Consider the following 17,236-nt stretch of genomic DNA (forward strand, 5'->3'; position numbering starts at 1 on the left):
ATTCTTAATATAGAAAAGCACACAACCGTTCCCACCAAGTAGTAATGAGCAGGTCGAGAACAGAATGAGTTGGCAGCCTTAAGAAGGCAAGTAGTAACTTCCGCAAGGAAAAAGACGGTCTCTTATGGGTGAAAGAAGACCAAATAAAGGAGTTAGAATACATACAAATTCAGAAATACAACCCTTGGTATCTGCTGGGGTTTGGTTCCAGAACCCCCCTTGGATACTAAAATCTGTGGATACTCAAGTCCCTTTAAATACAACATCCTAGTAAAATGGTGTCCCTTACATAAAATAGCAAAATCAAGATTTCCTTTTGGAAATTTATATATTTTTGGAATATTTTAAAGCCGTGAATGGTTGAATCTGTGGATAAAGAATCCGCGGATATGCAAAGCTGACTGTATATAGAAATACCAAACCTTTCCAGATATCCTAAGGCAAGGAGATCGAATTCCAACTCGGTCCATACTCAAAAGGTCTCCTTTTAACTCATGTCCGGACCCCTTGAAAGTACTAACCAGCACAATATTGTATCAGAACAACCAGATGGAAAATGGAAATAGTTCAAAACAAGGAACGCAGCTGTTCCAAGACAGGATCAACACAAATGCTAGCCTTTTTCTTCTTTTCTCCAAGCATTTAACTCTCTTTTCTCCTTAGTCCTGCTGAAGTCTTTTAAAAAGCAAGCTAAAAGGTACAAGGTGGGGAGGGAAAAAAGCAAGAAAATCCATTGGGAAAGAGTTTTAATAAATTAGCATGTAGGTTCTGATGAACTACCTTCAAGTTATGCTTAATTTACAGAGGGATTTTCCTGGCCTTTAAGTCAGCGTCTGGAAATGGCAGAGTCTTCCATGGAAGCGACAGAAAACCAAACAGCCCTGCCGCCTTTCAACCCTTGCTGTAGCTTTCGGTAAAACAGCTGCAGTCAAATATAATATCCAGTGCCTTACTTCTTTGATTCGGACCTACAAAATTAACCTCAGGAAGAAATGCCAGGGCCACGAACACACGCTCCACATCAAAGAGGATTTTCAAACAAACCCATGAAACAACCAGCACAGATTCTCAAACACGTCCCGTTCTGCGTCTCACTTCTGGCAACGGAATGGCTGCAAAAATGGCAAAATAAAATAAAATATAACCCACAGGACGGTATAGATAACACTGTGGCTTTAGCTTGGTAAAAACCTGGCTTGGAAAGAATGCACCTCTCAAAGAACTAGGTCTTTGAGCTTTAAAAAGTGGTACTTCAAAGGCAAGAATCAAGCTACGTTTTAAATACCTGTAAGGATGGCAATGGCAAACCCACTCTGAAGGAACATGTCAAGAAAACCCTACAATAGGGTCGTCTTAGGGTACCCATAAGTCAAAAATTACTTGGAGGAACACAACAAAAAGGGATGGTTCAGAAAGCCAACATGGTGTAGTGGTTTAGGTATTAGACTACAACTCTGGAGACCAGGGTTGGATTCCTTGCTCAGTCATGGAAACTGGCTGGGTGACCTTGGGTGAGTCACACACTCTCAGCCCCAGAAACCCCCATGATAGGTTTGCCTTAGGGTTGTCGTAAATCAAAAACAACTCAAAGATACACAACAACAAAACCAAGGACATTTTCATGGGGGCATTTGTTGTTATTGTTGACATGTGCATTCAAGTCATCGCCAACTTATGGCAACCAGAGCCAGTGTGGCATAGTGCTTTAAGCGTTGGGACTCCAACCCTGAAGATCACCCATGAAACCCATTGGGTGACCTTAGGCAAGTCTCTCAGCCTCTGGAGAAGGCAATGGCAAACCTTCTCTGAACAAATCTTGCCAAGAAAACCCTATAATAGGCTCACCTTAGGGTTGCCATAAATCAGAAACAACTTGAAGGAATACAACATACACACACGGTGAACCTATCATGGGGTTTTCTCGGCAAGAGTTGTTCAAAGGAGGTTTGCCATTGCCTCCCCTAAAGCTGAAAGAATGTCACATTGGTCACCCAATAGGTTTCATGACCGAGTGGCGAATCGGACCCTGGTCTCCAGAGTCATAGTCCAACACTCAAACCACTATCATCCTCTTCTTATCCCACCCTTAAGCCTGGTTATTCATGTTCCACCAAATCCAGCAACTATTGCGCATAGAATTATAGCTTCGCTGTTGACAGCATGGTCAAACGCATGGGATGGACAAAGTCCAAACTGAACTGTCTTAGAAATGTTAAAACATGGGTTGTCAAGACCCTAGCCTTTTCATGTAAGTCCCACTGCCATACAGTCTTATATTGACTGTGGATGAGAGAAAGGAAAAGAAAGCAAAAGAGAAGGACAACTGTTCCAGAGGACAACTGAAAGTGAAGTTTAATGCAGAAATCTAAGATACGACTGCAGATACTCAGATATGCAGGTCCACACTAGGCTATGCATTCAGCTCATTTGCTGCACTTTCGTGACAATGATCAAAATACTTTCACATTCACTCTCTGAGGCTGAGGACAAAGGCTGTTTAAAGCAGAGGAAGGAGGTGCCTTCCTGGACTATGTGAGCAAACAGGTCTAGCTAAGACCACAAAGCACATAGCTCTCTCTGTGGGTCTATGCGCCACCGTGCGCCAGCTCAGAAAGGAGGCAGTTTCCTTCCAAAACTCACCTCCTTTTGAAAACAAAGCCCAAAAGACAGTCAACAAGACTCATATACAGAGAAGTGGGAAAAGAGAGAAGAAAGAAAACAACTCCAGGAGAGAAAGTAGTTACGTAACATTTAACTACAATTCAAGTGAGTCTGAGACAGGAAAATCCTCTCTTGTATTTCTCCAAGAAAGCAGCTGTTGTTGTTGTGTGCCTTCAAGTCACCTTCCAACTTACGTCGACCCTAAGCGAAATCATGGGGTTTTCAGAGGAGGTTTGCTAGTATCTGGTAATTAATTAATTAATATTATTATCAACAGCAATAAAGAGAGTACAAAAAATGCAGCAATTCCCAAGAGCTGAAAAAAATTGAACTCGGCAATGTCTTTTACTTTTGTCATTATTAAAAGCTACTTGGTCACACCAGAAAACCTTTGCTTTCCTCCTAAACCCTTAGAGTAGCTGGGATGCCAGTCCTGAAAAGATGCTGAGTGCCATCATCTCTTGTTACCAGGATGAAACCCTCAGGAAGGATCCCTGGGACATTGCAAGCTAAAGTCGAACACATGAAAAATATTCTGAAGTGGATTCAATGAACTGCAACAGAGCTCCACTTCCAAGTCTTGCCATTCTGCAGGTGAAGCCAAAATTCAGCCGGATTTGTATGAGTGTTTGCCTTTTTCCAGTCTGCCAGAAATTTGTAAATGGTGCAAGGCATAGAAAGCCAGCAAAGTACAGAATTAGGTGTGCTTGTGTCCCATTTCTTTGAGAGATTTGAAGCAGTACTTGAGTACAACCATAGAAAACCTCCATACTAAAATCTCTGCTAGAGCAAAGAATACCTGAAAACAACACTCTCGCCTTAAACAGACAAAAGGCAGGTTGATTGTGCCAACAAAACCAAATCAGGTTGAATATACTGCTTTAAAACTAGACCTGAAATCAACAGAGGAAAGTATAAATGATCCCTAAGTGGTTCCCGTTTGCAAGCCCCTCTGCAAAGCAACAAGCTCATCCATCAGGACCATCTTGACAATCGGAAAGTGTGATTTCTGGTCTTCATTAAAATGCCCCCCAATGCCATGCGCTAGTTGTGCTGAAAGTGGATAAAGGAAGGGATGTCTGAAACCATACACAATCTTCCTCTGAATGTGTTTCCAAATACACCGCTTCAAATCAATGGGGCTGTTTTATTCAGACCGGGGAATGTATTTCTCCACTACCTGGGATGAGAAAGAGGAGGAGATGGAGGGGACAGATGGAAACCATCAGAGACATTGTACTGCAAGAGAAAGACACAGCCATGTTGGTTGTGAACTCTGTTCTTGCCCATCAAAATGGCTGCCTCCATTCACTTTTGTTTCTGCTTCCAGCATTGCATGCAACATCAGACACTACTTTGCTCGAATTCCCTAATTCCTTGAAATGTCTCTTCTCTTCACCTCCCCATCTTGCCCCTTGATTTTGTAACCTTTTTTTTTTTTTTTTTTGCTTTTTGCACATCAGTGATTAAAAAAAACCACTTTTGACACATCTGCACAAAGGCACAAAGCAATCTTCAGTTGACAACAGCAAAGGCCAACGTCGATTTTCCAGACAGTTCTGCACTTGCCTTTTGTGTTTGGAAAATAGCAGGTTAAGCAGCAAAGACAGATGTCTTCCCTCCCTATAAACTCTGCAAATAACAAAGAGGAAGGCAAACCAAAGGGGAAGGCAGCTTGCCCTTCCAAAGAGGAAAGGTATCCCTGCAAAGAGATGGCAGTGTGCCAGTCAAGTCTACCTTACCTTTTTGTGACACTGCCAACAGTAAAATGGCTTCATAATTTTTAGCACCGAGTGCCTTCGTGAAAACAGACATACATGAAAATGGGGGAGGGTGGTTGTTTGGAAACTATTTCAAGACAAAGCAATAAAAAGGCCAAAATAAGTGCCATAAAGAGATTTTCTCTCTTTTCAAGTACAAAGAATGGATTTAAAACATGTGAAGTTCTTGCTGCAAATCCCAATCACTATCGTTCTGTTCTAGGTTGATGTTCAGATGGTCAACATCAACCCATCAAAGGCACAGCAGTTCTGCCAGAAACATAGCACCTAGTAGCTTTATTTCAATGCAAATCTCACCTGAATGCAAAATCACACTTTTCCACTGATATCTGGAGGCCAGAGATATAAAAACCTCCTGATTTTGTTCATTTTTTCAAACCTATTCTTTCCTCTCCTTGCAGTACATGATGCCATTTCACGCAGAATTTTGTGTACATTTTTACCTATGTGCATATGGGTTTTTTTAAATGCCTAAGATATGCAGTCTTTTTCTCAACTGAAACATGTTTGTGCGTGTTTTTCAAACATGTTTGCCTTTTTCAAAGATATAACTGCATAAGTATCTGAAAAGCAAGAGGAATTCCAGCCTGCTAAAGGTGAGAAGCCAAAGGATATGGGCACAGAGGAAACTTGAACATCTTGGATAGAAGTAATCGGTGGAAACCAATTTCTTTTCCAATACTACTGGAGATCAAGAAGTTTCCTATCCAATTCTTGCACATCTTGCACTGTTCTTAAATGATATAAACATCAGCGGTCAACTGCCAAGGTTTAGTTGATCTCTACACAAGCCACTATTTCCAGTTACAAACCAACTATAAACCAAACACAACCTGACTCCAAGTCACAGAGCTTTTAGGGGAAGACGTTTTTACTGCCCAGAAGGTCAATTTGTTGGCAAGATACTCAAGGACTTCTCTAAGGTGAAACAGGGATCAGCATAATCCAAACCCAAAACCAGTAAATTATAAAGTTAAAAAACCATACAGCAGTGGAAACCTCTTTTGTGTTACCTTTCCCCTATTCGGTTTAATGCATGAGAAACACTACTTCCTGGCCAAGTCTTTATATATCACAGCTGTTCTTTCTTTTAAACTGTTCTGCCCATCTGAAAAAGAGCAACGCATCAGCCAAAAGACCACACACACACACACAGAGACAACCAAACACAGATATTTTTTGATAGACTGTTCGACATCTTTGCAATTCTAGAACACCCCTTTCTTCCTTTTCCCTCCCCACTTCACACGGTACATTGTTACACATCTTGGATAAAAAGAAAGAAAGCATCATGCACAGGAAGGAAGGAAGAAAAAGGATGTTATTCTAAGATGGCATCCCGTCTTTGTGCTACTGCTAGCAGCCTTGGTGTGAAACCAAAATTAAGGTACTTTCAGGTCTATTGACCACAAGGGATGTTCGATGTGAGAAGGCAGGCCCAGTATTGAACACGTTGCACAAGACCTCGAAGCCTGGCCTTCCCTCTGGTTTGCGAAGTCCATGTGCCCAAACCCAAGTCCTCGCTCAATATAGGGTTTACAGGGTCAGCCAAAGATCTTTGCTTTCAGGTCTTCCAACACACATCAGGATCAGCAGGAAAAGCACTCTTTTTACGTCACCTCGTGTCAACTGTTTTGCCTTTTGCAGCTTGCAAAATTGATCCCACCACTTCCAAGATGCCTTTTTGTTAGCCCCATGGCAGAAACCCTGATGAAACCCCTTGGTAAGAGAAGCAAACTGCCATTGCACCCTACCTCTGGTTCTTTCTGGAGAAAGCCGGGAAATAAAATCTCCTTTATCCAGGCCTCTCAACTCCTTCATTCACAATCCCCATCTCCCTCTATGGGTGCAGTTTCCAGGCTTGGAGCATGCTCAGTCGAAGCTGATCTTCAGCCATTTCGGAGCTTTAATGAAACGTAAGCATAAGGAAGGGCCATTAGCTCAAAAGAGCTGGATTCACAGGGATCCAGCCAACCTCCCTGTTTCATCCACAGCCCCATCCAGGTGGATGCACAATTCACATTCAATCCTTCAAGCATGCACAAGGCACATGCAACTCTTCGCTTGTGTAAGGAAAGGCAGCAAAGTGCAAAACAAACAAACAAACCTGACTTGTGTTTAAAAGAGACGTGTCAATTAAACAATGCTTTCACCCTCGAGAATTCAGGTTTCATTCAACGTCACGAAAGAATGCACCAAATAATTACAAATTATGTTTAAGAGTGAGGAGCCACTGCCAAGGAATCTCCTTGCATTAAAAAGTGAACATGGGACCATCCTCACTGCATGAAGGAAACATTGCAACCCAATTCCTATTCAAGTCAAACAGCAGACTTGTGTAATCACACAAACATGATTTTTGCAGGAAGGAAGCATTGCAACCCAATTCCCTTTCAAGTCAAACAGGAGAAATGTGCAATCATATAAACATCATTTTTTTATTATTATTACTTTTGATATATAATACGAGGTGCTACTGCCAAGAAGTTTTCTTGCATTAAAAACTGAACATGGCACCATCTTCACAGGAAGGAAACATTGCAACCCAATTCCTATTCAAGTCAAACAGAAGACATGTGCAATCACACAAACATGGTTTTTTTATGCTTTCTGCAACTGGACTTGTTTATCTCGGATTGGCCTTTTTAGTTATCAACGCACTTGTAGAAAGTGCGGGATGAGTCCTTCCTGAATCTTTGTTCGCGAAGAAAAGCCAGAGAAAGACATATATATATATATATATATATACCATTATATATAACACAACCTTCAAAAAACCCAAGGCGAAACAAGGACTAATGAAAATTCAGCCTACGTTGTACTACATTTGACTGGTGTCATTCTTTGTTCCTGGGAAAGACAGCAAGGGGGATTTTTTCCAATGCATCATTTTAAATTTGTCTTCCTCACTTCTCCAAGCCCTAAGGACAAATCCAAAACTCCCCATCACCAAAAGATCATGTGTGTGCACCAAAAGCAACAGTGCTCCGTGACTTTCCAGTAGTGCAAATTATTGCATTTTACAACCATGCTTGTACCAATTCAATGGGACCACTTGTGTGAGAAAGATCTACATTTTCAGTGGGTAACAAATCAAGCAAACAAAATATAGCCGGCCCTTTGGATCCAGTGGGAATTCAATTTTTCGGCCCCTCTTAGAAAGAACATGTATAATCATGCCCCATATTATTGAATGGCGGTGACATGATGATCCAATTCATGAATCCAAAGGTCCAGTTGTATGTTACTGCCCCCACCTGCGTGTACTGTAAAGACACACAAACACACACACCTTCTCAAGATTACATTCAAATGTACTCATCCAATGTCAATTTATACTCTACATCTTTCTTCCTACTTTGGTGTATTTACTTCTATTACAGCTTCCCCTTCTAGATACCAACATTTCAGCAGGAAAAAACAAGTCTCTTAGCAAGCCTTGCTCTTTAAATTCGCAACACATCTGGCAGAACAACCCCAAAACAATATCTAAAATGCATGTATGTTGGGGCCCTGATTTTTCCAGAAGATGCTCATTCATCCCGCGCCTAAATCTAAAGGACCTCAAGGCAATCATCTGGATTTGTGACACCAATTCTCCTGGGATGTTGAGCAGGTTCCTCTGCTTCCAAATACAGGACCCAGCATGCAAACGGATGCAGTTCGCCAGCCTGAATTTTCCCTGTCAGATTCCCTCCAGACAAAGACTACTTGGCTCCTACACACCATCCTTTCGCTTTTCAGCCTCCAAACCTATTAAATATATTATTCGGATCATATAAGCAGGGAGCACATCTGTTGATCGTATTTGCATCTACCTCAAGCGTTTCCAGCTTGTTTCCTTGGAAACAAAGCAAAAAAATCTGCAAGCGGTGCTTTTTGGGGAGAATAAAATTATATAATGAAAAGATATCTTCAGCTCTTGTCACCAGAAAGCAATAAAGGTCTTGGTGAAAACCAGCTAGCTTCCAACAGGATTGTTATTAAAATATTAAAATCGAAGGAACGAACCAATTGTTTGGGACTGTCGTTTTCGGAAGATGCACATCCAAAACAAAAGACCATGTTCTTTGGTTGTCTTTTGGTGATGGTGCTAAGAAGAAGAAGAAAAGTCTTTTCTACATGGTAAATTAGGAATACCTGCTTCAAGAAGATAAATGGGTTAACCGCAAAAGTCCTAGATTAAGAATCTTAGATCCCTTTGACACACACTGTTGTAAAGCCAGGTGTCACCCATCCTACCTGTGCATTTCCTCTTTGGTGCCTAAGTGTAGTACCTTACATTTCTGCCTGTTGAAATTCATTCTCTTCGTTTTGGCCCAGCTCTCTCCAATCTGTGAAGGTCACTTTGAATTCTGATCCTGTCCTCTGGGGCATTAGTGACCCCCTCCAAATGTTGTGTCATCTGCAAATTTGATAACCTTGACTTCCATTCCATCATTCACATCACCAATAAAGATGCTGAATAGCACTGGGAACAGGACATAACCTTGTGGCACGCTACTAGTCACTTTTCTCCAGGATGAAGAGGAACCATTGGTGAGCATCCTTTGGATTCAGCCAGTCTATCAATTACAAATCCACCTAATAGCCCCCTGGTTCCCAAACTTTGGTCCTCCTGGTGTTTCAGACTTCAACTCCTAGAAACCCCAGCCAGGTTGGCCAACTGTCAGGAATTCTGGGACCTGAAGTCCAAAACATCTGGAGGACCAAAGGTTGAGGATCACTGGCCTAGTCCATGGTCTGTTGTTGTTGTGTGGCTTCAAGAGAAATGTCCACCTCAGTTTTTTGAGAAACCAAGCCATTACTGTTCATGCAATGCTCCTTCACTTGTTGTGTATGATTTCAACTGAAGAGCATCAAATCAAGTAACTGTTATGCCTTGGGTAGACCTCCTTGCAGCCTTAAGCTACATGTGAAATAAATCCAGAGATGACTCATGTTTTTAGTTAAGTGGAACATTACATAACGGTACAGCAAAGTGCAGAACTTAGCTGAAAGGTGGACAACTACGCAAAGATCACAGGGACCCCACAGTCTTATCAACAAAAGCTTTATAACCAATCTACACATCTTCCCAGTGTCTCCAGGAGACACTGCATCTCACCAGGATCACTATCAACACAAGCAACTAATAAAAAAAAGAGTGAAGATGACCCATGAAATACCTTCCAACTCTATCAGATGGACCATGAGACCTCTTTCAGCTCTTATCAGGTTGTGGTTAAACAGGCTGATTAACAAACCTGAGCAAAGTACATCCACTCAACAGACCTTGTTGCAGAAAAGCAACCTCAGATTGTCTCAGCTTGAGTTAAAAGCACCCAAACTTAAATGCACACAACTGACAACTTGCCTAATTATAACAGCAAAGGGTCTGACATCTCTTTGGATAGTGGCTTAAAACAAAGGAGAACTATTTACAGGTCAATAAACTTTGAGCTGGGGGTGTATGATCTTGGAGGCTAAGCAGGAACAGCCCTTGTTAGGACTTGGATGGTGCCTGCCAATGAATACCAAGTTCTGTAGGCTATATTTCAAATTGGCAAAACCACCCCCTGAGCATTTGTTGCCTAAGAAAACCCTATGAAATTAATGGGGTCACCATAAGTTGGCAAGCCACCTAAAGTCACATGCACACATACAAACTTTGAGCTGAATTCCTTTCTTTTTAACTACTCTTTTGGGGCGGCTCAAAGGAAAACTAAAAAGCCAATTGTTTGCAAGAAGAATCCATACTTTTCTCAAAAGTCATAATAAGTCAGATAGGATTTGGGTGAATCTTCTACATAAATAATCAATAACACAAACTTTATGTGTTTGATCTGCATCCACTGTTCTATAATCTTTGGATTATTGTTGTTGTTATTATTATTATTACTACTAGTAGTAGCAGTAGTAGTATTGCTGTATGTGTGTATGTGCCTCCAAGTCGCCCACCAACCTATGACAACCCCATGAAATGCATAGAGTTTTCTTGGGCTAGCAATATTCAGAGGTGGTTTTGCCTGCCTACAGCACCTGGTATTCATTGGCGATCTCCCATCCAAGTATTAACCAAGGCTTTGCTTAGCTTCCAAGATCAGCCACCTTTTAGAGTATTTATTTACTCATTTATTTGCAAGTGCTTTTTTCTTAAACAGGCTCATGGCATCTTATTGTTAGAACACACCAAAGTTAAGAACCAAAAAGGGATTATATGATATGAAACAACACCTTCCAAATTGCAGAACTCAGTGTATTGCAAAATCACTCCATCAAAGGTTGGCGACTAGAGAAAAATCTTAACCTAGCAATGGAAAAATGATAATGGTGGCCTCAGATGTTGATCTCTGAGTGTAAGCAGGTTCATAAGAGGGCAAACATATTGAGGTCCCAAGCTGTGTAAAGCTTTATAAAATAATATAAACCAGCACTCTAAACACATATTGGTAGACAGGACAGCCAGATCATCATTAAGTGTTACATGAACAGACCTTCCTGTCCTTGTGATCAATATGGTTGTTGCATTCTGCCCTGCAAGGGCAAGAGACTAGACCCATCTGGAGGCTGCTATTCATTCCTATCCTATCTGTGTCCAATTAAGAGCTGTTTCTCTCTACTGATTTGCCTTAAGGCCAGAAAAAATCAGTCTCCCTGCAGGAAATATAGATGATGCCATGGCTTCCATTGAACAACAACAATCACCATAGCCAACTGGAATAAAGCCACAGCAGTGCCATTTTGTGGTTTTTGCAGTTAACTCTTGGCACAACCCAGGCCCTCTGCTGTATCCTCCAAATCTTCCAGAATGGCGAAAGCACATCTGTTGTCCTCCAGCCACCATGGAAAGCAGTGTCACAGATTATCTTCACTTGCAGATCCAATTCTGTTCCTAACACGTCACCCCTTGAGAAAATAAAGCAAACAATGGTGCTGCTCTGATTAGCCCAGAAGAACATCTAGAAGTACTTCCATGCCCCGGGAAGCTTGAGATACTCAGACCTTCAATTCAATTAACACAGAGGATAAGTCTTATTTTTCTGGTCACAATTCCAAACACATCCATTATCATTACTCCAAAAATCTCAAAAGGCACACTGCATACGGTTAGCGTGCCATTGCTTCATGTCCCTTCTTCAGGTTAAGTTTTTCAGTCTGATCCAGATGATCCATCCTATGTTCTAAACCTCCCCAAACAAAGCAAACCCAAAAAAACCCAAACAACCCTATGCCAATATTGTTGGGATGGGGTTCCAGAGTCCATTTCAATGTGTCAATTACACACACAAGCCCATTAACACTGTGCCAGCCCTGGCTTAATAGACCACTGAAACACTGACATGGCATAGCAAGGCAAGTGCTGGGGAACGAGAGACCCACAGATATTCATACATCAAAAAGAAACAAGGTGAGCAACTGGACAATGTGCCAAGGAGGACTTTTCAACAAAGCACAACAAGTCCTTTGAACATTTGCACAAATGTACTGGTTAGGGAGAAGAAGACATGGTGTGGCTCATTCGCTTTATTCGCTTATGTTTTGGGCCTAGATATACAAAAGGCACCAGATCCCGTTTGATCTTGGAAGCTAAACAGGGTCAGCTCTGGTTAGTACTTGCATGCAATACTGCCAACAAAGACCAGGTGCGGTAGGCTATATTACAGAGAAAGGATCTTGCAAAACCACCCCTGGCATTCCTTGCCTAAGAAAACCCTACGAAATTAATGGGGTCGCTATAAGACAGCAAGCGACTAGAAAACATATGCACACATACCCAATTAAGTTTTAATCCCACTAGCCAATGTTTCTTGCACTGAATGTTGGCTTCCTGATTCCAGGAGCAAAATTCCACCTCATGCCCACAAAACCAGCCATTATAGGCTTCACACAATGTGGAGGATGGCAAGCAAGATCCTATTAAAATTACTGTGAAAAACCTGAATACCGCCAATCTGATCTCATCTTCAACACTATACCATCAAACCACTTCTAACAACAGCTAAAAAAGCAAATCCTCTGGGAGAAACCAACATAAACGTGAGTCTACTGACCTATTATCCAAAGTACAACAAGATTATCTGTATGCCGTCGCCGCCTAATTTCCAAAAGGCAAATGATTTCAGTTAAGACTAAGCATGCTCCGGAGTTCAGACTCTTTCCCAAGATGGATGCCAGCCTGAGGCCTGTGTGGACAAAGAACAAAGAGACAGAAAAAGAGTGCAGTTAATGCGTCAAATTGCTGGTATAGTTTCCATATGTTACACAAAGATAATTAAATTGATAACAGTTACAGACACCCTGGAATCTCATGCAAATAAAAAGCTCCAGCCAAGTTCTTCCTTGGTAATACTTAGATGTTGGTATGCACAGCAACTCTCAAACGCCTGTTCAATGGCAGCGATTTTGTCCCCCAATATTATCCTTCCTTGCTACCATTCTCTTCTGCTGTACAGCGATGCTTGAAGTGAAGCCCAGAAGGAGAAAAAAACCTGTATTCAAAGGTTTCAAAGAAGCCTTGAAAGCTTAAGAAATTCATTATAGTTATAAGCTTTGATGGTCACCGTTGAGCGTCTACAAAAAACTCACATCGCAGTACATGTGTTAAGTTTTTAGGAGTCACAAGATGCTTCCTCACAAAAATCCATCAGTGATACCTTTATGGGCCAACCAAAATTCACAATATACTTTTTGCAAGTATTCGAAGCTTGTAACAAGTATATTGTGCATTTCAGTTGGCCAACAAAGGCATCACTGATGGATTTTTTTGTTTGGAGTTGTTACATGGCCAACACAGCTACCCCTGCATGTTAATTTTTGGTGTAACGGATGACCATGTTGTTGGTCCTTGTTGTTGTTGTTGGATGCTTTCAAATCATCAACTTACGGAGACCCCAAGGTAGACCTATCATGGGGTTTTCTTGGAAAGATATGTTCAGAGAGGGTAGTATGCTTTTACCTCTGAGACAGAGAGAGTATGACTTGTCCAGGTCAACCCAATGGGTTTACATGGTTGAGTGGTGACCTGAACCCTAGTCTCCAGAATTGTAGTCCAACTCTCAAACCAAAACACCTCGCTAGTTCTGGTCCTAACTGCCTGAAATAGCATCCATTTTAAATCCTAAGTGTATCAGGACCATGAAACAGCTTGTGGACCTGGCTTTGGTGATCCCATCTCAACCTACTCATATAGGGCTTTCACTCCTCCATTTCCAGCTCCAGTAATCAAACCAAGAAGTGTCTTATTAACCATAATTAACCTTTTTCATCCAAGCCACAAAAGACAGTTACCGACTAGAAAAAGCCTGGATATTAAACCAACTTCAAACCAAGATATATATTTTGCTATCTGTTTGGTGCTCTTTCTCCAACATTAGGTGTATATGGATTCACTGCTCTTAATAAAACCACAATATTTATACCTCTAAATTGCACAAAAATATCAATTTCATGCATACACAGAATCTGCAACTCCACTGAAGCGGATTAAAAAATGCACTTAATGACTTGATGGGGAGTATTTTCTGATCCAAATGAGAATCCCAGCAATTGCAAGATTTTAAAAATCCCCCATATCCACAGAAGTGTTTGTGGATTAAAAATCAAGAATAGCCAAACAGAGGTATGGGAGACAGACAGATAGATGTGATAAATAGATAGATGATGTGGGATGTATGAATAGTTAACAGCCATCCCTTTTTTTCTGTTTTGTTGTTTTTAAATGCATATAAATAATACAACTTCTGTGCCTTTAAAATGCTACAATTTGTATGTTAAAAAATATATGCAGCAGGTTTCTAGAAATCCAGGACAACTCTTTGGGGGACAATGTTGCAAAAGTCTACATTTTAGGTGAATGTGAATATTTGGGGCTAAAATATCCCAGTCGCCTGGATGAGGATTAAAAATGTAGACCAGATAAGACATCACATATTGCATGTTGTTTTATTCCCCCCCCCCCCATAAAAATCTTTCCTATTAAGGAATCTTGTTTATATGAGCACAGATATTTTTGTACGGCTTCAACAGTTCTGGAAGTGCTCTATCTCTAGTAATATCTAATAGTACCAAATGCCAAGCTTGCCTTACACTGGAAGCCATTTTGGAGAAAGAAACCTTGCATTTTAAAATATCTGCCTTGGAAAACATTGATGCTTATCCCAAGGGAGGAAAAGAGACGTTGATCACTTGCATTTCTTCCCCAGCCTTCTTCCAATTCCTACATCTTTTCCAACATAATAATCAAGGCTAAAGGCCTAAAAACTAATATTAATAATAACCAGAGAATAAAACCGAACACCCATCTCAAATCTTGCAAGCGTTCTTGCCATCGCCTGGTGTTGCCGCCCAACTGGGCAAAAGCCCAAACGTCCCAGAAAATCCCAACCCACAAAAAACCCTGGTTTCCTTGTTTTCTTATAGCAATGGTCAGTTTGCAAAAAGCAATGACGTCCCAGGGCTCTCAAAATGAAAATCCTTATCATTTTTCAAAGAGAAGTTTGACTTTGGGGAAACAGGATGGAGACGGGGCCAGAAGAGTCAGGGAAGAGTTTGCGAGGAAAGAGGAAAGAAAAAGTGAAAGAGAGGGACGAATCCAACACACACAAAGCAAGCAAACCACAACCAACTTGATCATTATTTCATGGCCCAGTGTCTTAAAACATTTTCCAAGAGAATTTGGCTTTGGAGCAATGCCTTCCATCCATCCGGAGATGGTCCTTTTTTAAAAGATGTCACCATAAAATGGAAAGGTTCCAAGTAACAGGAACCTTTCTGGCCTTCAAATGGAGATTTTAAAAAATTGACAAGAGAGAAAGGAAGGAAAGAGGCATCTCTTTTCTTTTTGCTACAGACATTTCCTCTCCAAAACATCCTCCCAAGGATATATTGTTACACATGCCCTCCAGCAGCCCCTGCAATGCAAACTTGGAAGCGTTCATACCTCGCGTCTCTCTGTGCATCAGGCTTTGGGGATCAAGGGTTTCACTGAGGCCTAGATTATTCTCTCCATGAGCTCCAAGCCCAAAGAAAGTACACAAAGAGCATGCGCCGTACATGTCTCGCCTCGCACAATATGCCTCCAGAGGCCTGGCAATTGCATTGCTAGCCAGAGAGAGAGAGAGAGGGAAAGGAAGAAATGAGAAGGTGAAGGAGAGAGAAAGAGAAAAAGATGTACATATTCCGTGCCAAATGTTGCACATTAAGAGAGAGATTCATATGTGCTGCGGTTTTGCTTTTAGATTGCCCATTTGTCCAAACTATGGCTTAATTTTAAAGAGGGGGGAAAAAGAAGGCCAAACAGTATGTGTTTTTAAAAGGCTGGATCCTCGAGAAATTTGCATTGCTCAAAGGGAAAAGGGAGGAAATGAAAGTTTCCATGCTCCTTTTTGCAATATAACTCCCAGGTTGCGATGAAAATGGATTGCAGAAGCTTCAATTCCAGAAATGTTCATTAATTTATTATTATTATTATTATTATTATTATTATTATTATTATTTGTATCTTACTCTTTTCCTAGAACTGGGACCCAGAGCGGCTCATAACATGAAAAGAACAGTACAATTAAAAACAGAAAAGTTATACATGTTGTTGTGTGCCTTCAATCGGTTCAGACGTATGGCAACCCTAAGGCAAATCTATCACAGGGTATTCTTGGCAATATCTGTTGAAAGTAGGTTTGCCATGGCCTTCCCCTGAGGCTGAGAGAGTGTGACTTGCTCAAAAGCACCCAGTGGGTTTCCATTGCCAAGCGGGGATTCAAACCCTGGTCTCTAGAGTCATACTCCAACATTCAAACAACTTATCCAAGATCACCCAGCGGGTTTCCATGGCCGAGCAGGAATTCGAACACTCTTCACCAGAGTCACAGTCTATACTCAACCACTATGCCAGTGGTTCCCAACCTTCCTAATGCCGCGACCCTTTAATACAGTTCCTCATGTTGTGGTGACCCAAACCCATGAAATGATTTTCATTGCTACTTCATAACTGTAATTAAATAGGTGTTTTCCAATGGCCTTAGGCGACCCCCATGAAAGAGTCATTCGACCCCCAAAGGGGTTCCGACCCACAGGTTGGGAACCACTGCAGTATGCTAAGCCAATATGCCATAGTGGTTTGAGCATTGGACTAGGAGTCTGGTAAGCAGTGTTCAAATTCTCGCTTGGCCATGGAAACCCACTGGATAGAGAGATGGAGAGAGAGATAGTAGATTAATCGATCGAAGATAGATTGATCGAAGATGATAGATAGACAGACAGACAGACAGACAGACGGACGGACGGACGGACAGACAGATAATAAAAGATGGATAGATAGACAGATCAATCTCCATCCATCCCCAGGTTAAAATAAAATTAGGCGAGGCTTCTCTGTTACACAGAGTGACATGCGTAAGGGAAAACTCATCAACTGGTTGATACAGACAAGAGTTGCATGTGTTTTAATCTTCTAAATTTGGATTTTTAAATCAACTTCTGCAGTTTCTATGACAACAACATGGATCTGAAGTCTATTAGAAGCAGAGCAGGGAGAAAAGTGAGCTTAAACTGGGGGGTGCAACTCAATTTGGTTCAAGAATCAGTACTGTCATTTATAAGTAGATGGCTTTGCCTTCCCCCAGCAAGGAATCCTCTCCATCCTTTTGTCTGGAAGCCTAGTCCTAGTTGTTTCACCACCTTGCATAAAGCAGATCAGAAATATATTCAAGGGAAACCTCTCAAAGCAATCTGCAGGGTTTGCAGTTGGCCCTCCGTATCCATGGATTCTTTAGCTACAGATTCAACCATCCATGATTTGAAAATATTCTATATAT

General features: G+C 41.3%; 1 protein-coding gene across 10 annotated transcripts in view; it reads right to left on the bottom strand.

Moving 5' to 3' along the window:
* The window catches only part of EHMT1 (euchromatic histone lysine methyltransferase 1), a 90,323-nt gene that overhangs the window by 63,570 nt on the left and 9,517 nt on the right, over positions 1-17,236 (bottom strand). For 3 of the 10 annotated variants that reach the window (XM_089534935.1, XM_089534936.1, XM_089534934.1), the window contains exon 2: positions 12,476-12,607. The exons of 2 other annotated variants lie outside the window; for them this stretch is intronic. The gene's annotated coding sequence lies outside the window, so the exon portion shown is untranslated. Of the gene's footprint in view, positions 1-6,196; positions 6,327-8,453; positions 8,490-12,475; positions 12,608-15,363; positions 15,426-17,236 lie in introns of those variants that run through there. 5 more of the 10 variants (XM_089534933.1, XM_089534937.1, XM_089534940.1 and 2 more) reach the window with 4 other exon arrangements.

This window comes from Sceloporus occidentalis, unplaced genomic scaffold (genome assembly GCF_023333645.1).
Source record: "Sceloporus occidentalis isolate IW3139 unplaced genomic scaffold, rSceOcc1.0.p SCAF_8, whole genome shotgun sequence".
In the NCBI taxonomy this organism is placed as follows: domain Eukaryota; kingdom Metazoa; phylum Chordata; class Lepidosauria; order Squamata; family Phrynosomatidae; genus Sceloporus; species Sceloporus occidentalis.